We start from the raw sequence: 16137 nt of genomic DNA on the forward strand, positions 1-16137 counted from the left end.
TGTTAAACACACCATTTCCTTACAAGAACGCTTCATGTAGACTATGTCATCCCAGATTGTTTTGAACATGCACATCTGAGCACTCTCAGTCGACTTGTTGTACTAGGAAGCGCCATTTTTTTCAGTTTTATTGCTGTTTTTATATGTGCCCCTTTTCAATTCAATCTGTTCGGCTCATTCCCTCCACATTGGCCACATAGTTTCTCTACCTTAGATTCACTCAGCTCAATCACTTCAGCACTGATGGCAATCATTAGGGTGCTCATTTTAACAGGCGAGGAGCTGCACAAGCTGCAAATGGCTTTGGATGAGAAGCTGCTTTTAAAGGTACAGGCTTTAACTCGGTCACAGTCGCTGAGGGGAACTCAGCACTCGTGTTTGCCTTGAGAGGTAAAAAGCTCTTCCTGATACTCTCATTAATATGGAAATTTAAGCCTGTAAGTGCATCCTCACATCATTACAGAGTCATCAAGCTCCTTTTTACACATTTTGTTAACGGAGCGTGAAAATGGCAAAAGAAAGGGAAACAAATTTAATGGTGAAAAAAAGGGAACGCTTCCATGTTATCTTTACTATTTACATAGAAAGACTAGAGTAGCTATCTTCTCCTAAAATGAATGTGACCCAAAGTAAAAGTATCTCGAAGATGAAAGTATGTTGCGTTCAGACTGACTTGAGGGAGAATGTCAAAATAAAAATGCTGAATTTCAAACTGTTTACTGCAATACTACTGCATTTATGTTCAATCAGGGATGTGACTAAATACATTTCAGTACGTCAACAAGTTCAGCTTTGAGTCACATTCACTTCTATTCCTCTGTACATCAGACCGGCAATACGTCATCCAGAGAAGGCTCACATGACCACGACCCCCTTTAGGGGGAAACCAATCCTGTGTCCCTCATTGACGGTAACAGAGTAAACAGAAGAAGCTAACAAACCAGACAGTAATAACGCTATGCTGAAGAGTTGCTGTGTAGTTGGTTGCACCAACAATAAATCCAAAAACGCTGATCTCCGATCTGTTCCCCTGCAATGTCCGAAGCCCCCAGGAAGAGCGTCGTTGATCCCAACTTTCGTAGTGGCCAAACGGCGGTACTACAACTTCTGTGTCCGTCACGTGATGCCATTGGGCCCAAAAATACTTTTCCCATAGACTTCCATTGGGAAAGAGACGTCTGTAACTCAGAGGATAGTTTTTTTAGGTGAATCAACTCCCCAGTATGAACACTCTAATAGTCTTTATTTAAATCATTAGGTCCTAAACGTTGTATAAGTCAATAATAGCTGAATCCAGAGTTATTTCCCTTCCTCCGTTCATGTGAGTGAGACCCAGACCGAGGCTGGAGCGCAGGCCGTGACTACGGCGTGACGTTAAGACCCCGTTAGGACCCGTTAGGACCCCGTGTCCGAGCGGACGCTACTGCGCATGTTTCATGTGCCCAAGATCCGGGTACTTTTCCAGGCCGTAGTCGAGCCATTTTATCTTCATGCTCCACTGAGACACTTTCACAGGAATGACCGCGGCCCCGCCTCCAACACTGGATCCAGTTCTCTTTATACATCCATGCCATGTTAAAGAAGATCTAATAGAGGGGCTTTATGGCTCCAAGCTATAGACAGACCAGCATGGCATCATGGCTCCAAGCTATAGACCAGACCAGCATGGCATCATGGCTTTCACACTGAGATCTGAGGCTCATACGATACGTGAATATTCACTGTCAGTGTGCTAAATGTAGGGTGACCATATTTTCAAACCCCCAAACCGGGACCCTTGAGTGTACCGCACGCGCTAATCTGCACGCACCTTAGGCGTTTTCATCAGGATGGCTAACTTGGCACACATCTGGCGTATTTGAGCACGGAGTGGGATCAGAAAGAAGGCATTATTATACCGAGCAACCTCATGTTGTTCGCCACAGCCACACATCTACCTGTAGGATATTATAATTAAAATTGTGGAGCTCAGAGGACATTTTGTCCAGGATGGAGACATCGTCCGGGTGAAAGACTGACAGGAATGGACGGTCCAGAGGGAGCCAAAGAGGAGGGAAATGCCTGTTGATGCGCAGAAGGAACTGTGTAGAATAATTAATCAAAACGACGCGTTTCATGTGCACATAAGCACGGAGGGTTCTGTGGATCAAAACTACACTTAATGTAACCAGCAGATCTTCCGTGTCCGTACGTAATGTTGGCTTGACAGCGAGCAACATCACTCTCTATAGAGACTGCAGCGGTGCGCTGTGCTGCCTCCCTTATCTCCTGCGCACAAATCAATGAATGAGTGCAACATGATAAACGTCTATATAAGTATAATATCATTATTTTAATTGTGGTGAAAACTGGGACAATTTGTTAGTGACTGTTGAAAACCGGGACATTTGAGTGTTTTACAGATATGTGTCGGGACTCGGGACACCTACCGTGAAAACCGGGACGTCTGGTCACCGTAGCTAAATGGCTAAATGATGCTGGTGCCGTTAGCTTGAGTGGGAGGCTGCTGCAGTAACACAGTCATACATTAACGTTATAGCAGCATCAGACTGTCGTTGGTTATTAACAGACAACACTCAGCCTAACGGGATTCAATCAGATATGTAGAGATGTCTGGATCAGTAATATCCTCCACTGTGTTGGACGGGGGGAGATTGAAGGGACATGGCGGCAATCAACCTTCATTTATTAAGGTATCGCCAACGCTCAGGTTCAGGCAAGGTCGCAAAATTATTATTAGACATGTGTATAAAACAAACATTTGTATAACAAGAGATGAATGCATACCAATTTGTCAAAATTACAATCCAAACATTCGTCAGATCACACTGAAGTCTATGAGATGTTCAACAGCCTTGACCTTTAGCGCAGTACCGTATGTGCCGGTCTGATGTATAGTCATTTGTTTGAACTTGCGTGTATTACATGTATTTCATAGTTAGCGTGGCAAGGAAGGGCTGGTGCCACTCTCTGATATTAACTGATCATTTCACTTTATTACAACCTGGATATTATTTCATAGTTTTGACCATCATTTTAATCACTCACAAATTTTGGCAAGATGATTTTAAGAGTGCAAAACATACTCATGATGGTCTGTGTTGGCACAGTTACACTGGGCGCTTAAAAGCCATATACACCGCCTGCCCATTTGCACACACACACACACACACACACACACACACACACACACACACAGCTCCACTTGACCACTAACACACACAGACAGAGCTGAAGATGACCCGTCAGGAAGATATGCGTGATCTTGAGGCAATGCATCTTACGACTTAATGTCAGTTATGGCCCAAAGAACTAGCCTGCAGGTATAAGCTGCCGAAATGGGTTTCCTCAGGAGGGTGGCTGGCGTCTCCCTTAGAGATAGGGTGAGAAGCTCAGTCATCCGTGAGGAACTCGGAGTAGAGCCGCTGCTCCTTTGCGTTGAAAGGAGCCAGCTGAGATGGTTCGGGCATCTGGTAAGGATGCCCCCCCACCCCCTGGGCGCCTCCCTAGGGAGGTGTTCCAGGCACGACCAGCTGGGAGGAGGCCACGGGGAAGACCCAGGACTAGGTGGAGAGATTATATCTCCACACTGGCCTGGGAGCGCCTCGGGATCCCCCAGTCAGAGCTGGTTAATGTGACCCGGGAAAGGGAAGTATGGGGTCCCCTGCTGGAGCTGTTGCCTCCGCGATCTGACCCCGGATAAGAGGTTGAAGATGAGTGATTGAGACTCTTTGTCAGTCATGACTAAACAAAATAATAAATTTTTGTAAACCCATGAAGGCAGGTTATATTAATATGCAGGACAAAATAATAACGATGTCATCATCAAGTATAATATGCCAAATCAATTTCAAAGCACCGCTGATGAAGTTGCATTCAAACTGCTGCAAAACTGCATGTAGTCTCACACATGGCAAGCACATCTCCTCCCTCCTGACTTTGTCACTTTAAGCTTTCCTCCTGTCCCTCTCATGTCTCACTATGTCTCCTATGTGGAAGATAAGAGATTAGATTATCTGTAGATTGCTCTATAATTACCTGTGGATTTGGAGATTACAAAGTGGACATCTCTTGATCAGCAGACACGTTATCAGAGGATTATCAAGAGGCAATCAAACAAAGGCACGTCTCTCAGGGAAGAGATCAAACCAAAGTGAAAAATGCAAAAGAGAGAAAGATACAATTTACCTTACCTTCTCTTCTTCAGGACCAGTAAGGTACGTTTAGGCACTCAACCATTGATCAAAACTTCAATGTGTGACCTTTTTGTTTTATAAATTACAGTCAAATGGTCAAACAATTCCATAAGTACAATCAAAGCCGTGTCGGAGGTTTTTCAGCCGATTCAGCTGATTGGCTGTTCAGCTTAAACAAATCAGTGCACGTGAAGAGAAACGGAAGTGAGGAAAGCAAGCCAACGAGTAAAGTCAAGAGGACAAACACAGAAGACTATCCTCATGTTTCATCTTCATCTCATCTCATTGTTCCAACAGACGGATATTTTCACATTGACATGAACATCTGGAATGAAGCTAAGTGGTAAGTGAGAGTGGTGTGAAAACGGTCGCCATACACTGCTTTGTTTCATGTACGTATCATAACAACAGCTTGTATATCCGCTGTCCTCTGTCTTCCTGTTCCTCTTTTTGTATAATGAATACAGACTACCGCCACCTGCTGGTAGTTATTTCATCTAGTAGTTGGCCGTCAGCACGCACGCACGCACGCACGCACACACACACTGTATACTAACCCCTACTATGGACAAGATGTGTATGTTTGCCAGTATTTATATGTAGCATTCTATCCTTCTTAAGTGTATATAATTGTATGTATCTGTCTTTAAAGGGACTGTTTGTAAGAATCAGAAATGTCTTGTTAACAGCGACACCTGTGGCCGTTAAGTCAACGAACGTCAGCGTCCTGTTGCTCGCGCTTGTGCTCGCTCTACATAGACATGAACGAGCATCGCTCAAAACAGTGAGGCGACACACATCAGCTTAAAGCACAATATCACTCTATATTTCAGCTGCTTGGCAGTAATGTTAGCTGACCAGACGAAGGTCTCTCCATGAATCAATGTTGATCCTAGTGTTGGCTTTTCCCGCCTCAGCCTCCCGACCGCGGCCGGAGGGAACAGGGGAGAGAACGGAGTTTTGGTGGGAGACGATAACGTTTCTCTCTGCGGAGCCCCGTCACTTCACAAGACACGGGAAACCTCTGTTGGTCTGGAGGAGCTGCAGCAGTTATTTCTGCACAAACGTCCACTGAACATTCACTAGATATTCTCAGAGATAAACTAACTCTTCTGCAGTGTGGAGTGTGCACGCATGAACGTGAGAGGTGGAGTGAAAGAGTGAGAACGAGCGCGATGTGTGAGTGAAGGCAGGCAGAGGAGCAGAGTACAGCAGAGACTCCGGTCCTGGAGACCAAAGCTACGGTCTCCCCTACGTCCTCCGACCGCGGCCAACACTGTTTAACAGACGGGCTTCACTAGATACAACCAAGAGGTTTTGGTGCTTCACTGTAGTTTGTGTTGGAGTCGGAGTCTGAACAGCGTAGACACACGCGGGCGCGCATGGGACACCGACCCACAATGATTTATACGTGTAAGAAGTTACAAACAGTCCCTTTAACTTTTTAACTTAACCTTTTTTACTTTATTGTGTGGACATTGTACATTTGCTACAGACTCACTGCGAGTCACACTTGATTCTGTTGCCCCTCTAAAAAAGAAGTTAATAAAACAAAGGAAGTCAGCTCCATGGTATAACCCTCAAACACGCAAATTAAAGCAAGCATCGACGAAACTGGAAAGGATATGGCGTTCCACCAAACAGGAAGAATCTCATTTAGTCTGGCAAGATAGTCTTAAAACATATAGGAAGGCTCTCTGTGATGCCAGAGCAGCCCATTACTCATCATTAATAGAGAAAAATAAGAACAACCCTAGGTTTCTATTCAGCACTGTAGCCAGGCTGACAGAGAGCCACACCTCTATTGAGCCATGTATTCCTACAACCCTCAGTAGTAGTGACTTCATGAGTTTCTTTAATGATAAAATACTAACTATTAGAGACAAAATTAATCACCTCCTACTGTCAACTGGTACCAATTTATCCTCAAACTTAGGAACCTTAGAAACAGCTGTACAACCTGATATATATTTAGACTGCTTTTCTCCTATCGACCTCCACAAACTGACTTCACTGATCTCTTCATCTTCCAACTAGACTGCTTAAAGAAGTTTTACCTTTAGTTAGCACCTCTTTACTGGATATGATCAATGTGTCTTTACTAACAGGCTATGTACCACAGTCCTTTAAAGTAGCTGTAATTAAACCTCTTCTTAAAAAGCCCACTCTCGATCCAGAGGTCCTAGCCAACTATAGACCTATATCTAACCTTCCCTTTACCTCCAAAATACTCGAGAAAGCAGTTGCCAGTCAGCTGTGTGACTTTCTACAGAACAATCATTTATTGGAGGATTATCAGTCAGGATTTAGAATGCACCATAGCACAGAGACAGCACTAGTGAAAATTACAAATGACCTTCTAATGGCATCGGACAAAGGACTTGTCTTGCTAGATCTCAGTGCTGCTTTCGACACCATTGCCCATCACATCCTATTACAAAGACTGGAAAATGTAATTGTCATTAAAGGAACTGCACTAAGTTGGTTTAAGTCCTATTTATCAGATCGATCTCAGTTTGTACATGTCAACGATGAGTCCTCCATGCACGCCAAAGTTAGTCACAGAGTTCCACAGGGTTCTGTACTTGGACCAATTCTATTTACCTTATATGTGACCCGCTCTATCAAAATGAGTCGGATGTCGCGGCAGCGCATTCTTGTAAAAACACGTTTTTTTATGAAAAAGTGTGTTTTGAGTTTTTGTTTTTTTTATGCGTTTCTGAATAAATAAAGTCTCAGCTTTAATACAAAGTAAGAATCAATGTAAAATTCAAATGATGTCTAGTTTTGAAGCTCTTAAACATAACGTTGTCGTAAAGTTTTTACCGGAAGTCCGCTGTGTATTGACGCGGCTCAATAGAGTTGATTGACAGATTGTGGTTGACAGAGGAGATAGCTGGCTTGACAAGATGAAATCACGTTTGGAAAACATCGCTCGACTTTTAAATTAAATTCCTGTTAGAGGTGCTACATCTGACGACAACTGGACCGACTTAAATTCAGATTATTTCACCGCACCGGGTGATGAGGACAGCGGGTGCGCCGGGTCGGGTCGGACGCCCTGCTAACGCTAGAGGCTAGGCTAGCTCTCAATCCGCTGATCAGGACGGAGAAAGTGAGTTGGAGGAAGACGAGGAGGAAGATATTCCACTCATGGCTGAGCCGATGATGACACACAGTGTCTCTGATTAAAGTTATTAAATCAGGACAGTGTTATAGAGACTGAGATCGCCCGGCCGGGAGTACCAGTGTAGCTGCAAACTGTAAAACAGCGCCGCTCTCTACACCGGAGGAGATGGAGAGAAGACGCGACCAGATGAAAGAAATGACTAATGGTAAGTTCTTATAGTTTAACTACACTACCCTTATTTTATCTGTTTGTTTTAAAGACTTTTAAAATCCCTAGAGCAGGCTAAGAAGCATTAATAGCAGCTAATAATGTGTGTGTCACTGTGTGTAGTCTATAGGTGTCTATCTGTCTCAGGTGTGTCTCTCTTGGGGGATATCATTTTAAATAGCAAAAGAAATAGCTTAACTTGTAGTAAAATGATATGTTGTATATTAATCTGATATCACATGGCGAATAGGCTATGTTAATTAATATAGGGCTGTATTTATATGATAATGATCAGGCCTCATTCAACAATGATTCAACATGATTTAGCCAGCCTAAAATCTTTGAGATGACTTGATTTTTCACTTTATGCTTTTCCCTTTATGTTATTTTGTAGATGAGAAACATCTGGATCTCCTTGAGAAGATCAGCTCCCATATGACCCTGTCAAAGGATACAGTGAGCTCCAGGAGAAGCCAGCAGAACGAGCACAGGTAACACATTTCATAGTCTTTCTATTATATCCATATTTCTATTATATATTCTATTATATAATATTGTACATACATAATATGTACATAATATTTGTTCATATGTTATCCATTTTCTAGTATGTTTTTTTATTGTTTGGATATGGACTTGTAAGTTTGTGCATGTACCTGTGTGCACCTGTGTGCTCCATATTTAATATTTTTAATTGTGTATTCTTCATATAATTATTGTTATATTGAAATAAACATATATACTATATATTATATCATATGTACAGTATATTTTTTTTATATTTTATCAATTTTATTCCATACATTTTGGATTCTTTTCTACATGGACTTCTAGCCCTATCTACTGTACTGCTTGTGGTCATACGCGTGCACGTGGCCACGTGCACATCACGTGCTCGTGACTATGTGCACATGTATGCATGAAAGTATGTGTAGGCTAAATTATGAAATGTTGGTTGTCACTTTTGACCAAGAAATATTGTGTTCATTTAGACTTGAGTCTTAATAAATGTGTTTTAATCAATGCAAAAAATGGCTGAATATGAATTCTTATCTTTAATGCCCTTTTTCTCAAAAGTAATGTTTCATGACAGTCAAACTTTGAAAGAGCATATCTCATCAAATATTTGTCGTAGAAAGATAATCTTGGTATTGCCATAAAGCTGAGACTTTCCTCTTTAAAGTCAGACAGATAACTCAAAATGTGTTTCGGGGTCAATGTGACTCATAATGATGGAGCAGGTCACATATATGCTTCCCTTAGGCAATGTTATTAGAAAACACTCCATAAACTTTCATTGTTATGCAGATGATACTCAATTATATCTATCGATCAAGCCAGACGAAACAAACCAGTTAACTAAACTTCAAGCATGCCTTAAGGACATAAAAACCTGGATGACCTGCAATTTCCTGATGTTAAACTCAGACAAAACTGAAGTTATTGTACTTGGCCCTGAGCGCCTCCGAAACAAATTATCTAATGATATAGTTACTCTAGATGGCATTGCCCTGGCCTCCAGCACCACTGTAAGGAATCTGGGAGTTATCTTCGATCATGTCCTTTAACTCTCACATAAAACAAACCTCAAGGACTGCCTTCTTTCATCTACGTAACATTGCAAAGATCAGACACATCCTGTGTCAAAATGATGCAGAAACATTAGTCCATGCATTTGTTACCTCTAGACTCGATTACTGCAACTCCTTATTATCAGGCTGCTCCAATAAGTCTCTTAAGACTCTCCAGTTGATCCAGAATGCTGCAGCACGTGTACTGACAAGAACTAGAAAAAGAGATCATATTACGCCTGTATTAGCTTCTCTACACTGGCTGCCTGTAAAATCCAGAATAGATTTTAAAATCGTCCTCCTCACCTACAAAGCGCTAAACGGTCAGGCCCCATCATATCTTAAAGAGCTCATAGTACCCTACTACCCCACTAGAGCACTGCGCTCACAGAATGCAGGGTTACTTGAGGTTCCTAGAGTCTCCAAAAGTAGAATGGGAGCCAGAGCCTTCAGCTATCAAGCTCCTCTTCTCTGGAACCAGCTCCCAGTTCCAGTCTGGGAGGCAGACACCGTCTCTACATTTAAGAGTAGGCTAAAGACTTTCCTCTTTGATAACGCTTATACTTAAGCTGCTATAGGCCTAGACTGCCGGGGGATTTCCTATGACACACTGAGCTCCCCTCTCCTTCTGTATATACTCATGTCCCATGTCCATGTTGTTACTAACTTCATTCCTTCCCGGGAGTCCTTGTGCCTCCTTATCTCGCAGCTAACCGTGGAGCGGGGTCACACCTGGAGCGAGGTCATACCTGGAGCGGGATCACACCGGGAGCGAGGTTATACCTGGAGCAGGGGTACACCTGGAGCGGGGTTTCACCTGGATCTGGATGTCTCCGGTATTGTGGCTGCATCTGCTACCGCGTCCGGTGCCTGCTTGACACCAACTGCTACCATCATTAATTAACTACGTCTGTACGAGGGACTACCAAGGCTAACGAGGGATTACCAACACTTAGTGACAATGTGGCAGCCTGGAGAATAACACTTCTCGGTCACTGCCAAAGACATCAAGAACTCCCAGCAAGCATGCTGATGCTGCGGGAACCAACGCACGGGCATCGATCACAGGGACGTCCCACACCAACACACATGGACGTACTGAGGAGAGATGCTGGACAGTGCTGGCGAGCTAGCCAGATGTATGGTGGACTGAGACAACTGGAAGCTCCACTTGAAAGCCCGTCTGGGGACGACCCAATGACATCATTTCCGATAGTTGTATTATCACTCTTTTACAACCACTACTATTGGTTTTGTGTTATCAGTCCTACTTGTATTAGCTATTACAGCTGCTAGGCTACTATTGTGGCTGCTTTTCTCTCTCTCTCTCTCTCTCTCTCTCTCTCTATCTCTCTCGATCTATCTATCTATCTATCTATCTATCTATCCCCCCATCCGGTCTCGGCAGATGGCCGCCCGCCCTGCGCCCGGTTCTGCTCCAGGTTTCTTCCCAGTAATCGGGAGTTTTTCCTGGCCACAGTGCGCTTGGTGGATCTTGTTGGGTCTCTAAACTATGGTGCACGGTCATAGACCTGCTCTACATATAAAGCGTCTTGAGATAACTTCTGTTGTGATTTGACGCTATACAAAAATAAATTGAATTGAATTGAATACTCCATTTCATTCACTCATTCACTGGTTTTGTTATTCATATGTATTCATCACTTAATTTATTCAATCATTGCATTTATGGTAAATAAATGTTTCACTTTATCCCAAGTCGTTGTTTGTGTATGATTCATAGAGAATGCTGCAATCAATGAATTTAGAATTTACACTTCAGATTTGAGATTGTTTAATGACAGATACTCTTATTGCAAATAGTTTCCTCTATTCTCTATAAACAGAGGTGGTCCCCCGATCTTTATTTTCCTTTATTTTAATATAATTACGAGAGCAATTATTTAATTACATGTGGAGCGGTTAAACGCTACAACGACCTCCTCTCCACGCCAAATGGATAGAGCCAGAGCCCGAGCAACACAACCTCCTCTCCACCATGAACCTAGAGAGAGGACGATATTTTTGTTTTTAATTCACAGTTGCTTAGTAATGTAAACGTATGTTACCCGCCGATGAGCCCCCTTGGACTGAAGTAGGTTGTCAGAGAGGCTAAATCTCCTGGAGGACGGAGGTCCAGGTCCGTCATGTGGAATGAGGCACCAGAGAGGCAGAGAGACGTCACAGAACGGCTGATGGTCCAGCACAGAGAAGCCTGAGTAAAAGGAGAGAGAGGGGAGAGAGAGACAGCAGTGCTTGTGAGTGCTTGTGGGACATAAACAACAGAGGGTTATTGAGAGGCAGTGGCTTAAAATTAATAATGTTCTCGTCGGCAGGACTATCAGGCTGAAATTATACATTGAGACTGAGACCGACCCACCAGCTAACTAATTGAAAGTTATGACAAAAAGATGGGTTTTGAGTTTGGATTTAAAGACCTCCACAGAGTCAGACTGTCTGATGTCTACATGGAGGTTATTCCCAAGGAAAGGGGCTCGATAAGAAAAGTCCCTTTGGCCTGCTGACTTCTTTTTCACTCTGGGGAGCCCTGTATTCTGAGAGCAGAGAGTCCTGGTTGCGTAGGTGAAAGAAAGCAATCTTTGTGATGTCTTTAATGTGCTGATCAAAAGAAAGAGTTGAATCGAACGTAACACCAAGATTCTTCACTGTTGAACTCTGGGATATCACACAGTTATCTAGAGTTACTGTTACCTGATCAAACTGATGTCTGTGTCGAGCAGGGCCAATGACCAATCGGCATATACAGCTGTGTGTCATCAGCGTAACAGAAGAAATCAAATCCATAACTACGTATAATTTGGCCAAGAAGTGCGATGTATAGGGAGAAGAGCAGAGGGCCAAGAACAGAGCCCTGAGGTATGCCATATTTCACCTCAGAGAATATTGATGTGGTATTATTAAAAGAGACACACTGTGTTCTTTCAGATAGGTACGATTGTAACCATACGAGAGCCAGCCCAGAGTCGCCAAATTTGTTCTCCAAACGATCAAAGAGTATACGATGATCGATAGTGTCAAAAGCTGCACTTAGATCCAGTAGTAAAAGTACTGAGGTGGAATCTGAATGCATGTTTAGGAGCAGATAATTTACGACTTTAGTAAGCACAGTTTCGGTGGAGTGGTAGGCCTTGAAAGCAGACTGAAAGGGTCCGAAAAGATCACTAAATAATATATGGTCTGAAAGTTGTTGAGACACCACTCTTTCTAGTACTTTAGAAAAGAATGGAAGGTGTGAGACTGGTCGATAGTTATATAGAGACCCTGGGTCAAGATGTGTTTTTTTAAGTAGAGGTTTAACAACGGCTGTCTTGAAGCTAATGGGGACAATACCAGTCGTAAGAGACAAGTTGACAATATTCAACATTGTAGGACCCAGCCATGGCCATAGATCTTCAAAAAGTTTAGCTGTTAAGGGGTCGAGGAGGCAGGCGGTAGGTTTAGAAGCGGAGACCAGCTTAGACAGAGTTTCAAGAGAGACGGTCTCAAAATGTGTAAGGACAGAGACTAACTGGGATTCGACGCACGGAAATTGCATAGCATAATTTACAGATGTAGCTGGGATCGAGGAACTCATTTTATTTCTAATCGATTTTTGGAGAGAAATAGGCTGTTTTGGCAGCAGACAGAACACGCTTGTAAATTAAGACACACTCATGCCATGAGAGGTAGTTTACTTCCTGTTTTGATTTACGCCATTTGCGTTCCGACCTCCTGCAGGCCTGTTTAAGAGCACGTGTTTCATCATTAAACCACGGTGTAGACCTCTGGGACCGTCTGGTTTCAGTAGTAGGAAGTGTGACTGAATCCAGTAGATTAGAAAGGGCTGTGTTTAAGTCACTAGTACAGTTCTCGACCGGTCCTGTCGCTGTTGTGGAAGGAGCCAGAACCACAGGTAATCACTCACCAAGTTCAGTTATAGTCGACGGACCGATATGGCAAGTGGTAACTACATCAGCACCCGTATTACTTGGACAGGCTAATGTTGCTTCGAATTTAATAAGAAAGTGATCTGACATGACCGATGTGACGGGAGAGACAGTCACGGCAGTAACATCTATTCCACATAACAGTATCAGATCCAGGGTGTTACCACTGGAATGAGTGGGTTCATGTACAGACTGAGTGAAACCAAAAGAATCGAGAAGGGCCAAAAAGGCTTTACATAGAGGATCATCAGCCTTGTTCAGGTGAATATTGAAATCACCAATAATTACAATTTCATCAGAATAAGTAATAATGTCTGAGAGAAATTCTCCAAATTCTTCTAAAAACTGTGAATAGTGGCCAGGTGGTCTGTATAGTACCATAGATGGAGCCTGCTGCCCTGGACAAGGCAATTCATTGTTAAAGGAGATGATTTTAATACAAGAGCCTCAAATTAGTTAAATTTAGTATCATGTTTGGAGGTTAAGTTAAAAAGGGATTTGTAGACTAAGGCAACATGTCCACCTTGTTTAGTAGCCCTAGCAACATGGGCATAAGTGAAGTTAGGTGGGGAAGCTTCATTTAATGGTTTCAGCCACGTTTCACATAAACCAATCATATCCAGGCCATGTTGAAGAATCAAATCATTTATCAGTAGGGCTTTGGTAGACAACAATCTAATATTTAGAAAACCAAATTTGAGGGTTGTTTTAGGGCTGCAGCTTTCATTAGTAGAGCTAGCAGCAGATGAGGTAGTGATTTTAACAAAATGCCTTGTGTCAGTTTGGGGGATCTGTGTATGCGACGGCTTGGTGATACAACTAGGACTTCCTCAGGTCTTGTGTTTTGTAAAACTTGATCAGGTGCTTCATGGGACAGTTCACAACCACCAGTGGTAGGGATGATTATCAGATGTTTGTGGTTTACATGTTTCTTTGGGAGAGGGAGTTTTTGAGTACAAGGCCGGGGGAGGGAGACAGTCTCAATGTTGTAAGCTATGCTATCAGTCTGATAGTCTAACCTATGAAGGTTTCCCTTTCTGGACAAATTAACTAAGCTACTGGACTCCAGAACCGCACTAGCTTTAGACCTAGCAGGCTCTCTAATCACCTGCGACCTGCCGAGCGCTGAGTCACTAGTGTTAAACTCGCTGTAAGCACCTGTCTATATTCCTAAACAGATTAGCAGCACCTCCTCCAGTTGGAGGCAGGCCGTCGGCTCTCAGCAGCTCGGGGGGGCCCCAGAAGGAAGGCCAGTTATCAAAAAAACCTACAGTAGCACGCCAGCCGGCAGTTCATTGCAGTAAGCCTACTGTACATCTCATCATTCCCCCGCACAGGCAAGGGACCAGAGACAATTAATCGAGTCCGACCCATCTTTCTAGCGCAGTCCAGCATCCTAACTATGGTTTCTTTTGTGATCTGTGACTGCCTCAACCTAGCATGTAGGTACTGTATAGTGTACAGTTCCATTTCATTGAGAACAAATGTACTGTGCTCTGTATATATCCGTTGTACTCTTTAGGTTAAACATTACAGAAGAATGACAGAGGGAGGAGTGAAGTGAAATAACACAATGTTAAATCCAACTTAAATTTGCATGAGAAGGGTGGAAGGAGAGCAGGGCTGTGTTACTGTACTTTAATAACTTTCTGCCCATTAGAAAGGTGTGATGGGATCTTCCCATTATGAGCTATAAAACCATGTTCCCTTTAGGTTCTCCCATCCATTTATATGTAGATGATGTCCATTCTGTATCTCTGCCTGTCATAATTGAGCCTACAATCTGTAAAGAAGTGGAGTACACACCCCTATTCTTATCACTGAGAGAGAGTGTGTGCACTGATGTGTAGCTATAGTATACTGTATATCCATGTGTGTGTGCAGTTGAATACATTTGTGTGTGACTGTACCTCGCTGGGCTCTGTGGAGAGATACGGAGTGGTGAAGGAGAGCTTTGATCTCATAGACTGGAATCACAAAGCAGGCACGTCTCAGATGTTAATTTGAAAATGAAGGATATCTCTCATGCTTTTTCTTCCCCACTCTTAGCCCACTCTTTAGATCTTGAGAGGGCTCTCCATAGATCTGAGGAATGCTGGGGTTGGGTTTATCTGTTAGTCCCCTGGAGGTTGCCCTCTTTCACTTCTGTCCCTATTCTGCTGCTATTGATCCATTATCACAAGTATCCATTTCAATTCCAGGACAGACAGCTTCTTAATATGTGACCTTGTTTTCATCAAGGTTGTTTAGTCTTATCAGAGTCAAGAGAAAGAGACAGTCACAATTCCAACAAAGGACTCCCGCACTCGAGGATTTAATTTGCCTGAAATTGTTATCAAATTTCCTCTTTCCAGATTCAATATCACTTAAGCGAGTGCTTTCACAGGCCACTGTTGAAAATCAATAGGTGTTTGTCATTTCCACTGAAGGACATGCACAACAGCTCGATACAGTCACAACAATGGCCCATGATTAGAAAAGACACCTTCATTTCCAGGGTTGAGGCTTTAAACAACATTTTCATGTAGCGAATCTATTGCGTTAGGATAGAAATGGTAACCTATGGGAGACCAATGTTCATGCACAAGTTAACACAATTTTCTACACGCTTGGTGTTCTGAATGATCACCTTTTTTAAAGAATGCGCTTACAGGTTTTAAATTTCCAGGGAAATTAAAAGTTTGGTTCCTTTCATAATCCCCAAGTTAAATATACAAGTTTTGTTCATTGTTTTTTTCTGCTTAATATCTGAATGATATGCTACATTGTAGTTGTAATATGTTTGTAGCAGCTACTAACATATTACTATTCATCAAATCAAATGGCCTTAGGCGTAGACTTGGGTATTGATGGTAGTGTAGGGAAAATAAGCTTCTTTTGGGGAAGTAGAACTAATTAGTCTACAATTTTTAAGCAGCTAAAAACTTTAACTATTCGTCCACCTATATAACCTAATAAACCTATATAACCTAACATAATAATCTTAATAAACTGTTTCTCTTGGTGTTCAATCAAGAGGGTCTATTACGCAATACTTAGCTTTTGGAATTAATTAACTGAATCTCAAATAGAGCTAGGGTCAGGCT

At 42.7% G+C, this 16137-nt stretch overlaps 1 long non-coding RNA gene across 1 annotated transcript in view; it reads left to right on the top strand.

The window, feature by feature from the left end:
- The first annotated feature begins 6990 nt into the window (after positions 1-6990).
- Positions 6991-16137, top strand: part of LOC141779812 (uncharacterized) — a 194467-nt gene continuing 185320 nt past the window's right edge. The window contains exon 1 of the long non-coding RNA XR_012596441.1: positions 6991-7438. This is a non-coding gene — a long non-coding RNA (uncharacterized LOC141779812). The remainder of the gene's footprint in view (positions 7439-16137) is intronic.

Source organism: Sebastes fasciatus, chromosome 12 (genome assembly GCF_043250625.1).
Source record: "Sebastes fasciatus isolate fSebFas1 chromosome 12, fSebFas1.pri, whole genome shotgun sequence".
NCBI classification, from domain to species: Eukaryota; Metazoa; Chordata; class Actinopteri; order Perciformes; family Sebastidae; genus Sebastes; species Sebastes fasciatus.